General features: G+C 39.6%; 1 protein-coding gene across 4 annotated transcripts in view; it reads right to left on the bottom strand.

Annotated features, from left to right (window-relative positions):
- Positions 1–17421, bottom strand: part of ENOX1 (ecto-NOX disulfide-thiol exchanger 1) — a 548889-nt gene that overhangs the window by 187122 nt on the left and 344346 nt on the right. The gene's annotated exons all lie outside the window — the stretch shown is intronic.

Genomic DNA, 17421 nt, shown 5'->3' on the forward strand with positions numbered 1-17421 from the left:
CTTCTTAAGGTCACCAACAACCTCCCCATTACAGTCTTTTTACTTGACCTCTCAGAAGAAATCAATCCTGCTTGCTACTATGTGGCCAAGATACATGGCTTGACTCCCATCAGATCACACTTTTCTATTTTCCTTCTAATTTTCTGGCTGTTCCTTCTTTTCAACCCCTTTACTGGCTTATCCCCTTCTTCCTAAACTTTAAATGCTGGAAATTTTCAAAGCCCACCTCCACACCCTCGTCTCCCTATATTCTCTTCATGCCATTTCCCTCATGTCCCTGGTGCCAATTATGTTCTACATGCTGATGAACATAGATGTCTCCACATGTGTATATGTCTGGCCCACGTCTCTCCCTCCAGACCCATATATCTATCTGCCTTCTTCATATCACCACTTAGATTTCTCACGAGAGCTCAAACCTGAGATGTACAAATCTGAATGTACGATTCCCCTCTAAATTTGCTCCTCTTGTGTTTCTCATTTCATAAAATGCTGCTACCATTTACCCAGTTGCTCAAGGTAGAAACTTGGAATTCATGTTGATTCCCTTTCCCTCTCACTCCCCGCTCATCTAATTGCAAAGTCCTAAGGCCTCTACCTCAAAAATGTATCACAGATCCGTCCTCATCTCTCTACCTCACTACCATCCCCCTAGTCCAAGCCACACCACCCATCTCATCTCTTATCTGGACTTGCAGGGTCTCTTTATTGACTCTCTTGCTTCCATTCCCACTCTACACTCCAAATCCATTCTCTTTTAACATTTGAATTCAATCATGGAATCTCTCTGTTGAGTCAACAAACAAATAGATAAATAACCTTCAGTTAATCTTAGAATTAAGTCCAAACTCTTTCTCAGGACCTACAGCGCCTCTAACCACCTCTTCAAACTCCTCTCATAAGAGTCTCTACCTCATCCACTCAACTGGCCCTCCAGCAGTTCTTCAAGCAAGTCAAGCTCCTTCTGCCTTCAGTGTCCTCTCATACATTCTTCCTTCCACTCTTTCCAGAGCTGGCTCCTTCACATGCTTCAGGATCTCAGCTTGAATTTTATCTCCACAAAGAGGCTTTTCCTGTTTATGTGAAGCTCCATGGTAGATTCCCCTTTGATGCTCTATCATTGCAGTGTCCTATTATTTTCTTCATGGTAATGATTACCATTTGTAATGATCTACTTATTAATTTGTTTACTATCTGTCTCCACCATCAGAGCATGAGCTCCACGAGGCAGAAGTAACTTCAGTTCTCACAGCGAAAGGCGGTCAACATATATGGAAGGAAGGAAGGAAGGACGGACGGAAGGACGGACGGAAGGCAGGCAGGCAAGAAGAACAGATATTGTCCAATTATGAAATCAGAAATAGTATGTAATACCTAAAATTGGGGGTGGGCCGGTGTAATATTAATTCAAAAATCCATTTGTTTTTCTTGAGAATAAAATTTTAGTTTCAATGTTTTCTGCATATTTTGGCTTTATTTTTACATACACATTAAAAAATCATAATATATTTTTCCTCAAAAGCTACGAATTTCTTTATAAATTTGTGTTTTCATTCCAAGCTTAAAATAAATGACTCTTCTGAGAAGTATTTAAAAAAGAAACCCGTTCTCTGTGTTCTTTTATCTGCCCTCAGCCAAAAAAAAAATCGTGTGAGGGTGCTGGAGTAGGATAGATCTCCTATCTTGAACATTGTGATTTGGTACCAAGGAGTTTAAGACAAAACTAGGCACAGCTCTGCAGGTATTTCTGATATTTTGCATTAGTCATTAATATAAAAAAGGTGAGCCACAAATAATAAGAAAAAAGAATATGAAGCATTATGTTTTTGAATTGCTGCTGGAAGGAAATTCATTTTCAGCCAAAACACAAGAGTACTTCACCCCTTTGACATGCAGTTGGCTGGAAGCACAAGTAACTGGCAACAAGAAACTTAGATATTCTTAGAGCTACATGCTGTGGGTACTCAGGCCCAAAACCCGGAAAAAGATAATCATAAGCCTTTAAGGAAGGTACTTTTTAATTTCTTCTTTTCAAATAGGAAAGAAAGGAGGCAAATGGTTAATACCACTCTAATAAAAAGTAGGTAAAAGGGACAAGAAATCACAAGCAAAAGATTCCTTTAACACACATTTAATGACACACCAATGCATGACAAGCACTGTGCTGGGAGGCACGCGGGCACAAAGAAGAATAAAAATAGTTTTTTCCCTTAAGAGTCTTATCATTAAGCAGAAGATACAGATTGGATGGATGGATGGATAGATAAAAAGAAGGTAGGAAGGAAGGGAGGGAGGGCAGATGAATGGACAGATGGATAGATAGATATAGCATAAGGAAAGGATGAATGAATGAGCACGGTCTTCCAGGGAAAGAAAAGTAACAAGAATGAAAAATGAAACAAGGAAGAGTTAAGGAGACTCTGATTTAAAATGTGAAGAAATGAACATGGTTCATAGTTCTATCCATATCTCAGTTGCCTTGTGAAATATATCAATAGGCTTTTCCTTTATTGTAATGTACACAAAATTCTTATGGTGAATGAATGAAAAGTGTAGTCTCCTGTTGATTAAATCTTGTACTTAAGCAGCCAAGATTAGAGTTTAGTTGTTCTTTATAACCAGTTAATATCATTCAGTGAAAAATATAATGTCACTCCCAAACCTGGTGTGCTCTTCACCAGGCATGAAAGTGTACAGGCAAGAGGGTTTGGGGTATTCTTCTTAACCTATCGAAAGTGGAGAACATGGGCAAGATACATTGTTCTGTAGAACTTAATTAGACTCTCTCCAGGCTTCTGTCTGCTCATCCATAAATGAAAGGGCTGGACCAGATCAGTGTTAGCACAAAGATTTCTTCATATTTATACTGGTGTTGGAGGCATGGAGTGCTATGTTGAGATAGCAGGACAAATCCCACTTCAGCAGGAAGGAGGGCCCTGGTAGGTTAGCAACGTTTGCCACGAGCATGGGCATAAGACACATTTGCTACTGTGGAGCAGGTCACTAAGCCTTAAATGAAATATCGTATCTGAAATCTCTGTGAAAAACACTAAATACCAGTATGAGATATTACTATTTAAAGTCCTTTCTAACTCACAGATCTTATTATTTCTACTGAGTTGATGCTATCATCTTCCCATACAATGGATACCATATTACAATAAATTCTTGAGTATCCACATTTCAGTTATTTTTTGCCCCAAGTCTTGTTTTCAGGTTCGCACTAACACGATTGGAGCAAGCACAGCCTTATTTACTTTTCCGTGCTAAGAATGGAGCCCAGCAGGAGGCCATTTAAAACAGAACACCCAGTTTACTCATTAAAAGAAAGAGCCCATCACACATGGACTGTCCAAAGGCATGGCACAGATGCTGTGCTGGCTCTCTTGCTTGGTTTAAGTGTGGGCTCAGGAACAGGAAGAGCCTTCCAAAGGGAAACAGAAAATTTCTGGTTCCTTCCTACTCATATTTTTACAAAGCTCCTAATTTTCTTTAAGGAACTGTAAATTCATAAGTGAGATATAGCCAGGATGAAAAGCAATTACAAATAAAAACAAGCATAGCCACTTAGGATTTTAAAGATTTTATTTATTTATTTTTTCCCCCCAAAGGCCCAGTAGATAGTTGTGTGTCACAGCTGCACATCCTTCTAGTTGCTGCACGCGGGACGCGGCCTCAGCATGGCCGGAGAAGCGGTGCGTCGGTGCGAGCCCGGTATCCGAACCCGGGTCGCCAGCAGCGGAGCGCGCTCACTTAACCACCAAGCCACGGGGCCGGCCCCAACCACTTAGGATTTTAGATGGTCTGTACCCTAGTTACCTTATAATGATAGGAAAAACTGAGATACGAAACACCTTACTCACACTCTTCCCAAGATTGCTTGAACTGAGACCCCCCAATTTCTAGCACCTACCCTCCTGTTCATCTTCGTGTTTGCCCTTGGTAATTGGTTATTCAGCAGATGCCACTGCTATGTCAAAGGCCCTGAAACTGGCAGGAATATGTCCTTCCCTCTCTTGCAACCTGTTTCTTCAAAGCCTACAAAGATGCAAGTTCCTTACAATGATTCTCCTACATCACTCACGTGGCTCTATGTGTGATTAACTCTGCAGGTGCTCTCTGGATCCGTTAAAGAACAAATACACAAACAAACAAAAAACACCATCACCACCAGAAAGATTACCTTAATTATAGAGATACTCTTCCTGTAGTTCCTGTTAAAAGTTACTATCTCGCTTTATTTCCTCAAGGTATTACCTGGATGCTAGTCACTCTAGGATTGTGCATAGCAATGTCTTATGTTCTTGATTTTTAGGATCTTCCCAAATCATAGAATTTCAGAGCTTTAAGGGGGCCTGGACACCCTCCTTTGACTGGTGGGTATAGCAAGGCCCTCGATCTGTACAACTGGCCCATGGTCACTTAGCCACCAGGTGACAGAGCAGAGGAGGAGTCACGCCAAGTCTCCAGGGTCCTCAGTACTCTGCTTCCCCACATGATACTATCTGGCTTTTTCTGCCCTTTCATGCCCTTCCCAGCCTTCTCTGGTCAGTCAGGGCCTGCTGCACACTATGCTCCTCCCCATCTGGCCTGCCCCTCTCCTGGCCAAGTCCCAGCAAGGATGACATAGAAACCCAGACAAGAATGACATCATCATCTTCCTCTATTATTTTCCTAAATTGCTTTTTTCCTACCCTTGACTAGGCAGTATTTTCTCACAGCTGGGGATGAACAAATTCAAAAAGATGTTCTCAAATACATGGTTTCCAAGAGAGAGGCCACTAAATTTTGAAAATATAAAATGAGCGTTTGTGAGTGATTGTACAGCTCATAAAAATGTCTCTGGTTAGAATCTCGTCAGCAATAATTCACTCTGTGTGAAGGTCCCCTGTGGAGACTTTAGTCGCCTCACATTAGGGCGCTGAGGCCTATTTTTCCTGCTGAGATGGAATAAATGACTAGGAAGCATTAACTGATGGAGGTCACAAGAGTCCCATCCAGTGAAGTGAGGAATATTTCTGTAAAGATGCCCTTGTGGTTGGAAAGACTTAGTGAACTTAAAGACTACACTATTTCTCTTTCCCCTTAAGGATAAAGTGTCCCTTTGCCCCACAGGAATCAACTTTCAGAAGTAGAGCTTCAAGGTCAAAACTGTATCTTCTATGCCCAGCAAGTAAATGTCCTTGATGAGGAAAAAAATAGTTTATTATAGTTCAAGGATGCATGCACTGATGCCCAAGACATCTTTTTTCAAGATAAAACCTGACAAAATGAGATTATACACAGTGCTTGAGCATAGTAGACACTCAATATGTGATTTTTAAATTTGTACCTGTAACTACCTTTTAAGTACTTTTTGGGTCAGCTACTTTTACAAAAAAATTTCAGTGTAAAATTGTGTTGTAGTTAAGACAACAGAAATATAACATCAGACAAGCTTCCCTACCCATTCCCAGGCCAAATGGGGTATTTTTTTGTTTTCCCACCAGCCCAGCCCCTGAAGTGCTTCAAGAAGTTATATTCTCAAATTTTCAATTGTAGTGCCTAGGGCCTCATGTTTCAGAAGGTCTAAAATAGGCCCTGGAATCTACAGTCCAGGGAAAGTTGACACAGGTGACTTGTGGAAAATACTTCGAGTAATACCGTCTTAGAGCTACAGTTTATGGGTATGCTCTGGGTGCCTCCACATGGCTTGTAGAGGAGAATGGTTGTCACTGCTCCTAGAATAGGAGAAGAGTCAGGACAAGGGAATTGTTTTTCACAGGGGCCAAGTCCTCTTTTGGAAGAAGTCATCCAAGGTCACTCTCCCCGCCTTCCCTATTTCTCCCTAAACTGTTCTCCAATGAGGGTAAAGGAAACTAACACGTTTGGATCCCTACAATATGTCCAACACTTTATACTACCGACTCTGACTCTGAAAACTGCAACAATTCTCTGATGTTGATACTGTTATCTACCTATTTGTAGACAGACAAATTCAGAGAAATTAAATAACTTGCCCAAGGTTGCAGAGCTCAAGAAAAGAGCTCCGATTCAAATCCAAGATCTCAGGCTCTAAAGCCACCATCTGCCTGTTGCAGAGACAGTTCTTCAATTTCTAAGGAAAATAATTTTTTCTTCTGCAAATACCACGGAAAGAGTCCCCATTTATTGCTGTAATCGGCTAATGCTCCTTTCTCCTTCACACCTTCTGACCCTTCCAACTTCCGGCTTGCCCTCACCAGCTCCTTCCATCCAGCGAACCCTCCACTTTCTCCCTACCATTAGTCCTCTCCTTTTTTCACTTCTCCAGCCCCAGTGTCGTAGGACTGTGTGGTCCAGCTCCGTAATTACTCTCCTGTAAATTCTCAGATCTTCTTTGTGCCCTGTCTTTTCATTCCGGCCACCTGCTGAAACCCAACCCAGAGTAAGCTCACCTTCCTTCTCTGTCCCTGCCTACTGGGAAAACATATGCTGCTGGAGAACATCACGTAGGCTCTCAGTTAGTGTTCTTCAACCTTACAATATTTCTACAGTCAGCTTCTTCTCACTCCTCCAGTGACTACCTTCAGGGGTTCCCCCTTTTCAAACTTTCCATTCCTCATCAGCCCACTTAACCTCACTAGATGACCTCCCTCCTATTTTTCTGAGAAAATAGACTCCTTCAGCAAAGAACTCCCTCCACCTGTTAGTAAATCGACAAGCCCACCTGCTCTGGATTCTGTACTTCCCAGAGAATGAATATTTAAGTTGACCCAAGTCCATCTTATCCGTGTTAATCACTGAAAAGTTCAAAGTTTCTTTTTTTCTTTAGGAGAGCTTACTTTATTTATTTTCAGACTGAAATGTACATCTTTTCCCCGTATTTATGATTGTTTTTGGTTACTGTCATAAACCAGAGGGCATGACCACCATGGCCTTAGTCATAGCAGTTTACTCTAAGTTACTCCTGGTTAAACTTGGGTACAAATTCTAAATCACTGGCCCCCAAGTCCTAAACTCATGAGGCTTAATGGAAATCTCCAGATTTCAAGCACAGTAAAAAATGATATGCATAAAAATTAAATACTTGAAATCTTTTTTGTAATACAAAAACATCTATACAATTACCACTCATCCTACCCTATGATACATTTCCACCTAAGGTATTTATTTTGTAAAATAAAAGCGTAAAGAAGGGCTGGCCTGAGGCAAAAATGTAGGAGGTTTTGCTTTAGTCATTTTCCCCTAAATCCTGATATAGTGGAAACAGTTTAGGCAGACAGACATGGATTTCAATTCCAGCACCGCCTCCTTCTTCCTGGGTAATCTTGGGTAAGTTAATTAACATCACCCAAGCTCAGTTCCCTTATCCATAAAATGGGGTTAATGATACTTAGCCAAAGGAGGATTAAATAAAGCAAAATATTTAGAGTACTTAGTACATATTAGATGCTCAATAATTAGTGGGTTTATTACTATCCTTTTCAGCCTTCTTAGTAAAGTCATTCATATCATAGCCTCAAATTTAATTACGTCTCTAAGGAACACATATATTTTAAAAAGACTTTGTCTGAAAAATTCTGCTTCCAGCCATGAGGAAGTTAACAGGGATGGCATTTATCCTCCTGCCCCAAACAACTAAAAAGTCCGACAAAATATATGGAATGAAAGTTTTCAAGCCTTGGACAACAGGAAGTGCAGGACAGAGATTACTGAGAGAAGGGAGACAGTTGAAGTGAAACCTATGATTGTCCCAGTCTACTGTCTAGGAAGTTTCCAGGATTTAACTCAAGAAAGAGAAACCCAAACAGAGCCTGAGGTGTACCTGAGTTCAGGGAGGCCAAGGCAGCTGGAAATTACAGGGCAGAGCACTCGAGGGGAAGGAGCTAATCAGAGAGAGAGCTCTTCCCCGGAAGTCTTTGGCTGAATACTGGTTAGGCATAGAGGGAAGTACCAAGCCTGAGGCAAAAACCGTGGGAAAGGAGCAGGTGGAACCATTTCTGAAGCCCACAAAGGGCTGGAAATAGATCCAATTCCCATTAGCCAGTGAGGAGAAACCTTGCAATATACTGGGGTAGAGTTCCCCAAAGTGTCTTACCTTAAAAGTGGGACAAAAATATCTCCAGTCTTAAGGCTGCCCTGGACCCACTTACCCAAGCTTAAAAGCAAGCTCCGAAAGAATTAAACAGTTTCCACGGCACTTAACTGCATCTCAGAACAAATCTCAAAAATATTTAAAGGAATACAAAAAAGTCCAGCACCTAACAATGAAAAATTCACAATGTCTGGCATCCAATAAAAATTACCAGGCACGCAAAGAAGCAGAAAAATATGATCCATCATGAGGAGAAAAATCAATCAATAGAAAGAGACTTAGCAACATCACAGATAATATAATTAGTAGATAAGTACACTAGAAAGCTATTATACATACAGCCCATATGTACAAGAAGGTAGATGAAAGCATAAGCATGATAAGGAAAGATAGGGAGGATACATTTTTATAAAAGAAGAAAAAAGAAGTAATCTGGAAAGATAATGCTTGATTATGAGAAAAATAAATCACAGATGTCAAATAAGGGGGCTGATGGTTGTGGCTACCCTTCACATCTAACCATGAGTAAAGACACAAAAGCTGTACTATAGAATTGTCTAAGGACCAGGTATAAAAATGAGTTTTCAAAATTTACACATCTTTATATAATTATTTATACAAATCATTCAAATCATACATTCATTAAACTATAAAGTTATTGAGCACCCAGCTCTGTTTGACAATAGAGGAAATACAAAGATGATTTAGATATGGTTCTTGCCCATATAAACGTACAGTCCAGCACAGTCTATTAGATAAACAATAACCTAATTATATAAGTGCAAGATGTGATATATCTACAGCTCAAAAACACAGAATGTAGGGCTGGCCCTGTGGCATAGTGGTTAAGTCGGTGTGCTCCCCTTCAGCGGCCCGGGTTCACGGGTTCAGATCCTGGGCGCAGACCTACACTACTCATCAGCCGTGCTGTGTTGGTGACCCACATGCAAAATAGAGGAAGACCGGCACAGATGTTAGCTCAGGGCTAATCTTCCTCAAGCAAAAAAGAGGAAGATTGGCAACAGGTGTTAGCTCAGAATGACTCTTCCTTACCAAAAACACCAAAACAAAACAACACAGTATGTAACACATAGTAAATAATAAGGCTGCAGAATAATAAAAGGAAATAAGATATAGAACAGGAGTCACTATGCAATTATTCCACATTTACAAATAAAAGGCTTTGACATTACCAGAAAACAAAGATCCAATGTACAGTAGTGTGCATGCATGCACACAGGATAGGAACACACAAATTGACTTTAAATTCATGTAAGAATTTAACTGTTTAGGCCGGCCCCGTGGCTTAGTGGTTGAGTGCATGCGCTCCACTGCTGGCGGCCCGGGTTCGGATCCCGGGCGCGCGCCAATGCACCGCTTCTCCGGCCATGCTGAGGCCTCGTCCCACATACAGCAACTAGAAGGATGTGCAACGATGACATCACAACTATCTACTGGGGCTTTGGGGGAAAAATAAATAAATAAAATTATTAAAAAAAAAAAAATTAACTGTTTGGTTTTTCTTCCTGTTCCCAGCTACATTAGAATGCCTACCATGGAGGCAGGATACAATTTTCCATTATGGAATGCAAATATTTCCCTTCAGCTCATGGAGCTGGTAAAGGTAGCAAAGCTTCTGTATTCCAGGGGAAGAAACAAGAAAATTAGGGAATGGGTGCTTCTGATGTATATGCACATATACACATTATATACTTGTATGCAATGTGTATATACTTAATAGTGTAAATAGACATACCATTATTTTAAAATATTTTCTACAGTTGTAGTCTAGTGGGTAAGAAAGTGACTAGGATAGTTGAAAAGGCTAGTTAAGTAGTACATAAACCAGAGTATGACAGACCAAATAAAGACAGAACTAATCAACTGATGGAAACTAGTATAGTTTAAAAAATTTATTTGTTGTGGCATACAGGAAGAAGAAAAATTACACATTGATAATTCAGAAGAAGTCAATCTACAAAGCAAATAAATTTACAAAGCAAGTAAGTTTATGTTCTTCTTTCCATGAAAGAGAAAAATAAATATATTTCAAATGACTATATCACACTATGCAAACATTTGAAAAGGAGTTTCATTATATAACATCTCTAGCCAACAAGGATATAGGCTGTTGTCACCTGTGGAGAGTTATTTGAGGACAGGTCTTGATTTGTTTTAAGTGATGTCAATCACCTTATATAGCACACAGTACAGGCAGAAGCAAATATTTTTTGGAAACAATTCCTACAGATTCTCTTATCTCTAGAAATACTGTAGATACACACATCATAAGCACAGCTCTTGAATGAAATCTCCGGAAGGGCATGCATATCCTCAGCACCTGCAGCAATGTCTGACATATAGTAGGTACTCAATATTTCAGTCCCATATGGCTAGATCTAGGCTATCTACCTCCATAACCTCTATCTGGACTTCCAGAAACCTTCTAGATGTAAGGCCAGACGCCTCTCTTGCCACTCTTCAATCCAGCCCCTATAAACCAACTCAGGTGATTTTTTCTCTTTTAAACATGTGTCAGAGGTTATTTGTCTGCTTAAAATCCTTCAATAGCTTGCACTTCAAGTAAAATCTGTATTCCTTATTTTGGCAGGCATGATCTGGCCCAACCAACCTCTCCAGACACATGTTAAGTACCAACCTGCCAACCCGCGCCCATTCTAACCACCACGTCTGGCCCAAACACATCCACCTTTCATGTCCTTGAAAGAGCCAAGCCTTTGCACAGGGTATTTTCTGCTTTTAGAATTTTCTCATCTTTCCAGATTCCCCTTTTCTTCCTGTCCTTCTCTCCTGCTACCTGGATAACTCCAATTTATCCTTGGCATCTTAGCCTAAATATTACTTCTTTAGAAGAGCCTTTTCTGAACCCCCTCCAACACCTCTAAGCTAAATTAGGTTCCCCATCCCTCTTTTGTAACATCCCACAATTGTAATTAAATAATCATTTGCACAGTTATTTGGACAACATCTGCTTCTTTAGAAATATGTATGCTCCACAGGAGCAACATCAGTCTGTTGCATAAATTGCTGTTTCTCTAGTGCCTCGTAAAATATGCTGTACATTTTGTATCTTCAGTAATATTATGATGAATGAATAAATATACCAATATACTGTCTAACGTCCTGGGGAGAAAAGGGTAAATAACTTGGAAAGTGGAACAGAACTGTCAAGAATATCTGCAATCAGGTACATAAATTGTGAAACATAAGTCAAGGGCCTATTTGCTTTCTGACACTTGATAATGAGAAATCTTTCAACAACAGAGAAAATAAAAACAAAAGAGGACTCGGATCATCATCTTTCTGACAGCCCAACCACTATACAGCAGGCTATCTGTATCCTCCTAATCACGCCTGTGTCAGAGAGTGTCACTATTAATATCTGAAGAGACTAAATAAAGAAAGTTTTCTGGTTTGAGTATTATTTTCTTTTTTTAAAAAGTACGTGGGATGGTTTATCAACAGACAGTGCATCTGAGTGTCTCTGAGACAGTTTCAGGCATAGATTCCTAGATTACATTCTTTTAATCTCAGACTACTTCTCTCATTTCAAACCTTGGAGCCCAGCAATGGACAGGAATCTAGTGAGTCAAAAGAGAGGAAACAGATGAAGGAGATATTTGGAGACACAACTGGAGGTTAGGCTGACAACTCAGCTCAGGGCCTATTTCTAATTTCATAGCAAAAGCGTGGCTGGAGAGAAAGGTTCCCGGGTCGTCAATGCCCATTCATATGCTGTCACTGCCAAAGCTACATCTCTATTCTCCCTTCTTTCATGAGCTCTAGACCTTAAATCTGACTGCTCATCACATGTTTCCTTTCAACAGGTTCTTCAAATTCAACACATCTAAAAAGAAACTTGTCATCTTCCCGCACCCTTCGTCTTTTCTAGCCTTCCCCATCTCAGTAAATGATGCCACCATTTACACAATTTCCAAAGCTAGAAACCCAGGAGTCATTGCGACTCTTCACTCTCCTTACATTCTACATGGACTTAGCCATCAATTCCTGTTGTTTCTATAATTAAATGTCTGACGAGTCCCCTCACTTCTCTCCATCTCCACTGCCATGATCATTATTGCCATTATTGCCGTTATCTCTCATCTAGCTAACTACTACAGCCTCCCATCTGATCTCCTTGCTGCCAACCTTTCCACACTCCCATGAGTTCTCTACAGGACTTAAAAAAGTGCTCCATAAAAATACAACTCTAATCGTACCACGCCCCTGCCTAACACTCTTTAGTGACATCCTCTAGCACCCTTTATCTGTTAGGAGCAGAACCACTCACTTATCATGTTGATTTGTATTTGCTTATTTACTCTTCTCTGTCTCTCCCACTAGGGCCTAAAATACGAGAGTAAGGTCTATGTCTTGTATTCCCAGTCGTCAGCACAACGTCTGGCTCAATAAATCCCAGTTAAAAGAGTGATGCTTCAGGAGATGAAAGGATTTAACAAATGCCTCTTCATATCTGGGCATATTAAAGAGAATAAAAGTGTTCCTGGGAGGATTAAACAACCATAAGAAGGAAACTAGAAAAAAAAAATTCTGAGGACGCAGAGTGGAATTAAAATGAGTGGAAGCATCAGCGAATGGGAGAGGGGAAGGAAGAGGACAGAGAGGGGACTGTAACCCATCTTAGCCTCCCCACGAGTTATAAAGCTAAGCTCTTCTCAGAGTGGCAGGGAACAGAGGCGGTGATAGTGAACTCAGAGCTTCTGAAGAAGAAACAGCAAGGTAGGAGCCAAGGAACAATTCAGAGGGTTCATAGATAGTTGGAAGAGTCAAGACATTCTTTTGTTGGCTTTAAGTTAATCCCTGATAAGGCATGTGGCACCATCTTGTATACAGACCTTGCATAGCTAATGGGGAGGTGTGATGCCTTTCAGAACATGTATTTGAAATACGACAAATGGCATGCTAAGAAACCTGGGGTAAAAGATATATGTCACCTTAAAGTCAGTAATAGCTAAAGAGAGATTGCTGACCTTAGGAAAGAAAATTTCAAAAAATTTAGAGACAAGCAAGGTGAAATCTCACAGCCAGAGAATAACCAGAAAGTAGTTCCAGTTCCCATGCAGGCCTGGGCAGGAAACTGGGAACCTGGGGACTCGGCTGCTGCTTTTCAACTCTTCCAGTTGATGGCTATAACCGTGGAAAAGAAGCCAGGGCATATAGGAAGGGAGCAGCTGGTCACACAGATGGTGTCAAAGCTCAGAATTTGATATTCTGGATTTCAGATGATGACACCAGGGGTGGGGGCTCCTGGAAAGTGACAACATGCATCTTAGGAAACTGGGAAGAAGGTTTCAGGCAACACCTGACCACAACAGAATTGTTTTGAAACTTGATATAAGAGAGTGACACTGTTCAGCGAAAACAAACAAAGTCGTAAACTGGATGACAGGGAGGATATCATGTATGGCAGAGGAAGATGGACGGTAGAGGAGAAGGATCTCCACAGTTGATGGGGAAAATCTGGTTTAGATGGCTATATGCTAGTGTCTCATGAGAGACAAAAAAAATATTAATAGATATTTTTTTAAGGGCTAAATTAAGTTTGGGGAATCCTACATACGAGAGACCACTCTTTGAAACTGTACATTGCATGTTAGCCTAGTAAAGCCTCTGAGGAAATGCTCAAAGAAACCAGCTTAGGGGTCGGCCCGGTGGCACAGCGGTTAAGTGTGCATGCTCTGCTGCAGCAGCCCAGGGTTCGCCGGTTCGGATCCCAGGCGCACACTGACGCACCGCTTGTCAAGTCATGCTATGGTGACGTCCCATATAAAGTGGAGGAAGATGGGCACGGATGTTAGCCCAGGGCCAGTTTTCCTCAGCAAAAAGAGGAGGATTGGCAGATGTTAGCTCAGCACCGACCTTCCTCACAAAAAAAAACGAAACCAGCTTACTCGTGGTAAATCTATAGTTTGCCACAGTTGTTAGGCCATGTAGATACTTATATGACATCCACCCTACCTAACAACAATGGTGGGACACTAATTTTCCAACAGACCAGTTTAGAAAACCTGGATCTATACCAGTGCACAAAGTATTGATGATAAGAACAAATCAACAAAAAAAATCCCATAAAACTAAAAGTATGGGGAATAAACTAAACATGACACAATAACATAAGGAGGAAAATATTATCTCACAGATGAACCAAGACTTTGGAGTAGGGATTTAGGGCTGGAGTATAACAATATAATAGTGTGTTTTCGATAAAAGAAACAAGCTAAATGTAATGATCTCAGCAGCACTTCATATGGAGAAGGTAGATGGGGAAGTTCACGAAAGTGGGAATGGGATCGTGGTGGGGAACATCGGGGTGATGATAAAAGGGGAAGAAAGGAAAGAGGCGTAATTGTGGGAGCTCACAACACACATCAGAAAGGCACGATATAATAGTAATAAGTGATCTGATTTCCTGGGAAATCCCCTTGATAAAATCAGAGGATATGAAAAATGTGTGCCTTGCTTTGCTGTAATTTTAATCTCTCAGTAAACAGAAGAAGTAGTAAGGAATGGGATTTAGTATCAGTTTAATTTTTAACAAATATGGGAAGAGTAGTTGGCCATTTAGAAATATCAGAAACTTTGGGAGAAAGCCAAGTGCTCATAAAATCCAGCCTCTCTATAATCCTCTATAAGAGATGTTTTAGAGGAGATTTCTTGGAAGGAAGGTTACACTAAATAATCTTTAAATCCCTTCTGAGACATGAAAGACTGCCTCTAACATTCTACAGCCACACTGAAGAATTCCAGAGGTGGCCGGCATGAAAACTGAGCAAGAACGACATTCTGTGGCTCTCTGTCTACGCTGGAAAGAAACAAATATACTACACATAAGGTACAGTAAAAAGAGCATAAGATACTTCATGTTAATATACTATAGAGCTGTAAGAATTGAAACAATGTGGTGCTAGAAGAAAACTAGATCAGTAGTACAAAATAGATACTTCAGAAATAGAGAAAAATATACACAAGAATTGATTTTCTGATAAAAGAAGGAAGTAAATCAATGGAGGTATGGAAAATTGGGAATATATATCAACTTCTAGAGCGGGCAAAACCTTTCTTTATTTAGAAAGGGAATAAAGAACTCACAGAGGAAAAGTTAAACATAAATTCTTTAAAAATGAAACAAACATTAAGAGGCAAAAGACAGATTGGAAAAAAAATTTTTTTTTTTTTGCAGAGAAAGATTTGCCCTGAGCTAACATCTGTTGCCAATCTTCTTCTTTTTTTTTTCTCCCCAAAGCCCCAGTGCATGGTTGTATATCCTAGTTGTAAGTCCTTCTAGTTCCACCACAGGATGGCAACTGACAGATGCGTGGTGTGGTTCACGCCCAGGAAGTGAACCTGGGGCAGCCAAAGTGGTGAGCGCTAAACTTTCACCACTAGGCCATCAAGGCTGGCTCTGGATAAATATTTTTAGGAAACAGAAACTCCAAAGATCAAAACGCTTACTTAACAAATAATGACCAAACATAAACCAATAGAAAAATCACCAAGCACATTATCTGATAAATGGATTCAGTATAAAACTAATCTATTTACAAAAGAACAACTATGAATAGAAAATGAAGGAGGGAAAGGGAAATAATTTTAAAAGGGTAGTTATAAAAGAATTTAAGGTAAAAAAACAGGATGCCATCTTTGCATATCAAATTAGTAAATATTAAATGCTTATGTATATATTGGAAATTAATTACCCAGTATTTAACAAGAAACTCTAAAATGTTCATTTCTTTTGACCTACTAATTCTACACATAGGAGTCCATCCGAAGGAAATAATTCTAATTGCTGAAAAGCTCTATGCATAAAAATGTTCACTGTAATATTATTTATTAAGAAAAAAGAGCAAAAAGGAAGAAATAAGAGTTAATATTTAATGAATGTTTACTATGTGCAAGTAGAATGCAGCTATTTCATGTAATTTATCATATTTAAATCTCACAACAGTCCCATCAAATAGATACAATCATTGTTTTACAAAAAAGGTAAAATGCTTTTACATGCTTGAAGAAATTAAGTCCTCCAAAGAAACCGGGCTAGTAGGAGTGAAAAAATGGAAATGGACTAAATGTAAACACTAGAACAGTTAAACAAACTGGGCAAGACTTATTCACTGGATTATTTAAATTTTTTAAAATATAAAACTACCAAATGAAAAAATAATTTAGGATAAGGTGCTAACAAAAATGCATAACAGAAAATTTTATATTTAATATGATTAAAATATTTGCATAGAAGGAAGACTGGAAGAAAATACATAAACGCTAACCAAATAAAACAGAACCGGACCCTGAGATAGGGTCAACAAGTGCAGTCGGCTAGCAGCCCTGAGAACAAAGTGAAGTTTAGTCGATTGGCAGACCAGGAAAATAAAGAAGGGATGCCCAGGAAGACCCTGAAAGAGTTTAAGTAGTTTGGCTAATACAGGAGATAGAGAACGTAATTCAGGGCAGATACGGTAAATCTTCTACAACTACTAGGGCTGTAATTCTTTTCATGGTAGGTTGCTGGGAAAATCATAAATTGGTCATGGTTAAAATGTCAGAAGACTCAAAATCATAAGAAAAAATAATGAATTATTGAGGTTGGGGCTTACCCTGGCAGTCGCACAACATTTTCTGAGAAAAGTGAGAAGTGGAGACAAGAGTAAAGTAATTTCTGCTATATGAATATTTCAATTAGGCATTGGGGAAAATCTGAGTGGAAAAATACAAATCTTTACTCTCAAGTTACTAGAAGGAAGTATCCGTCTAGATCAGCTTTAGGGGAAAGGGGTCTGGATAAACACATATTCAAAGCACAGAAAATGCGATTTATGTATACACACACACATTCCGCAGCAGACTAGTCTTCAATTGTATGAATTTTATAGCATTTTGGAGAATTTTATACTATCCTAAGTATAATCTTTTATAACTTAATCTTCGACTTTCCTTTTTCTGTCTCTCACTTTCCCGTGTCTTCTGTCCTCCCTCAAGTTCTTTCTTGTTATATTAAAAAAGAAACCTCATATATACTTATATATGTATGTATGTGTGTGTATACATACATGTATGTATAGATGTCCATATGTGCGCGCACACACACAAACATATATATATATAATTTACTACTGCTAGTTTAGAATTTTTATCTCTGGTCACTATTAACGAACAAACAAATGCTTGCTCAACTCAGCACAAAGTACCAGGTCTGTGGGTGATGGTCTACTTAGTGCATACCATCTACTCTCATCTAACTTGATGGGCAAAAGTGAATTGTTCTTCTGACATTATAACAATAATCATGGTATAATAACTGACTGTCACCTCTACACTGCAAA

This window comes from Ceratotherium simum, chromosome 10 (assembly GCF_057802395.1).
Source record: "Ceratotherium simum simum isolate JZ-2026a chromosome 10, ASM5780239v1, whole genome shotgun sequence".
Lineage (NCBI taxonomy): Eukaryota > Metazoa > Chordata > Mammalia > Perissodactyla > Rhinocerotidae > Ceratotherium > Ceratotherium simum.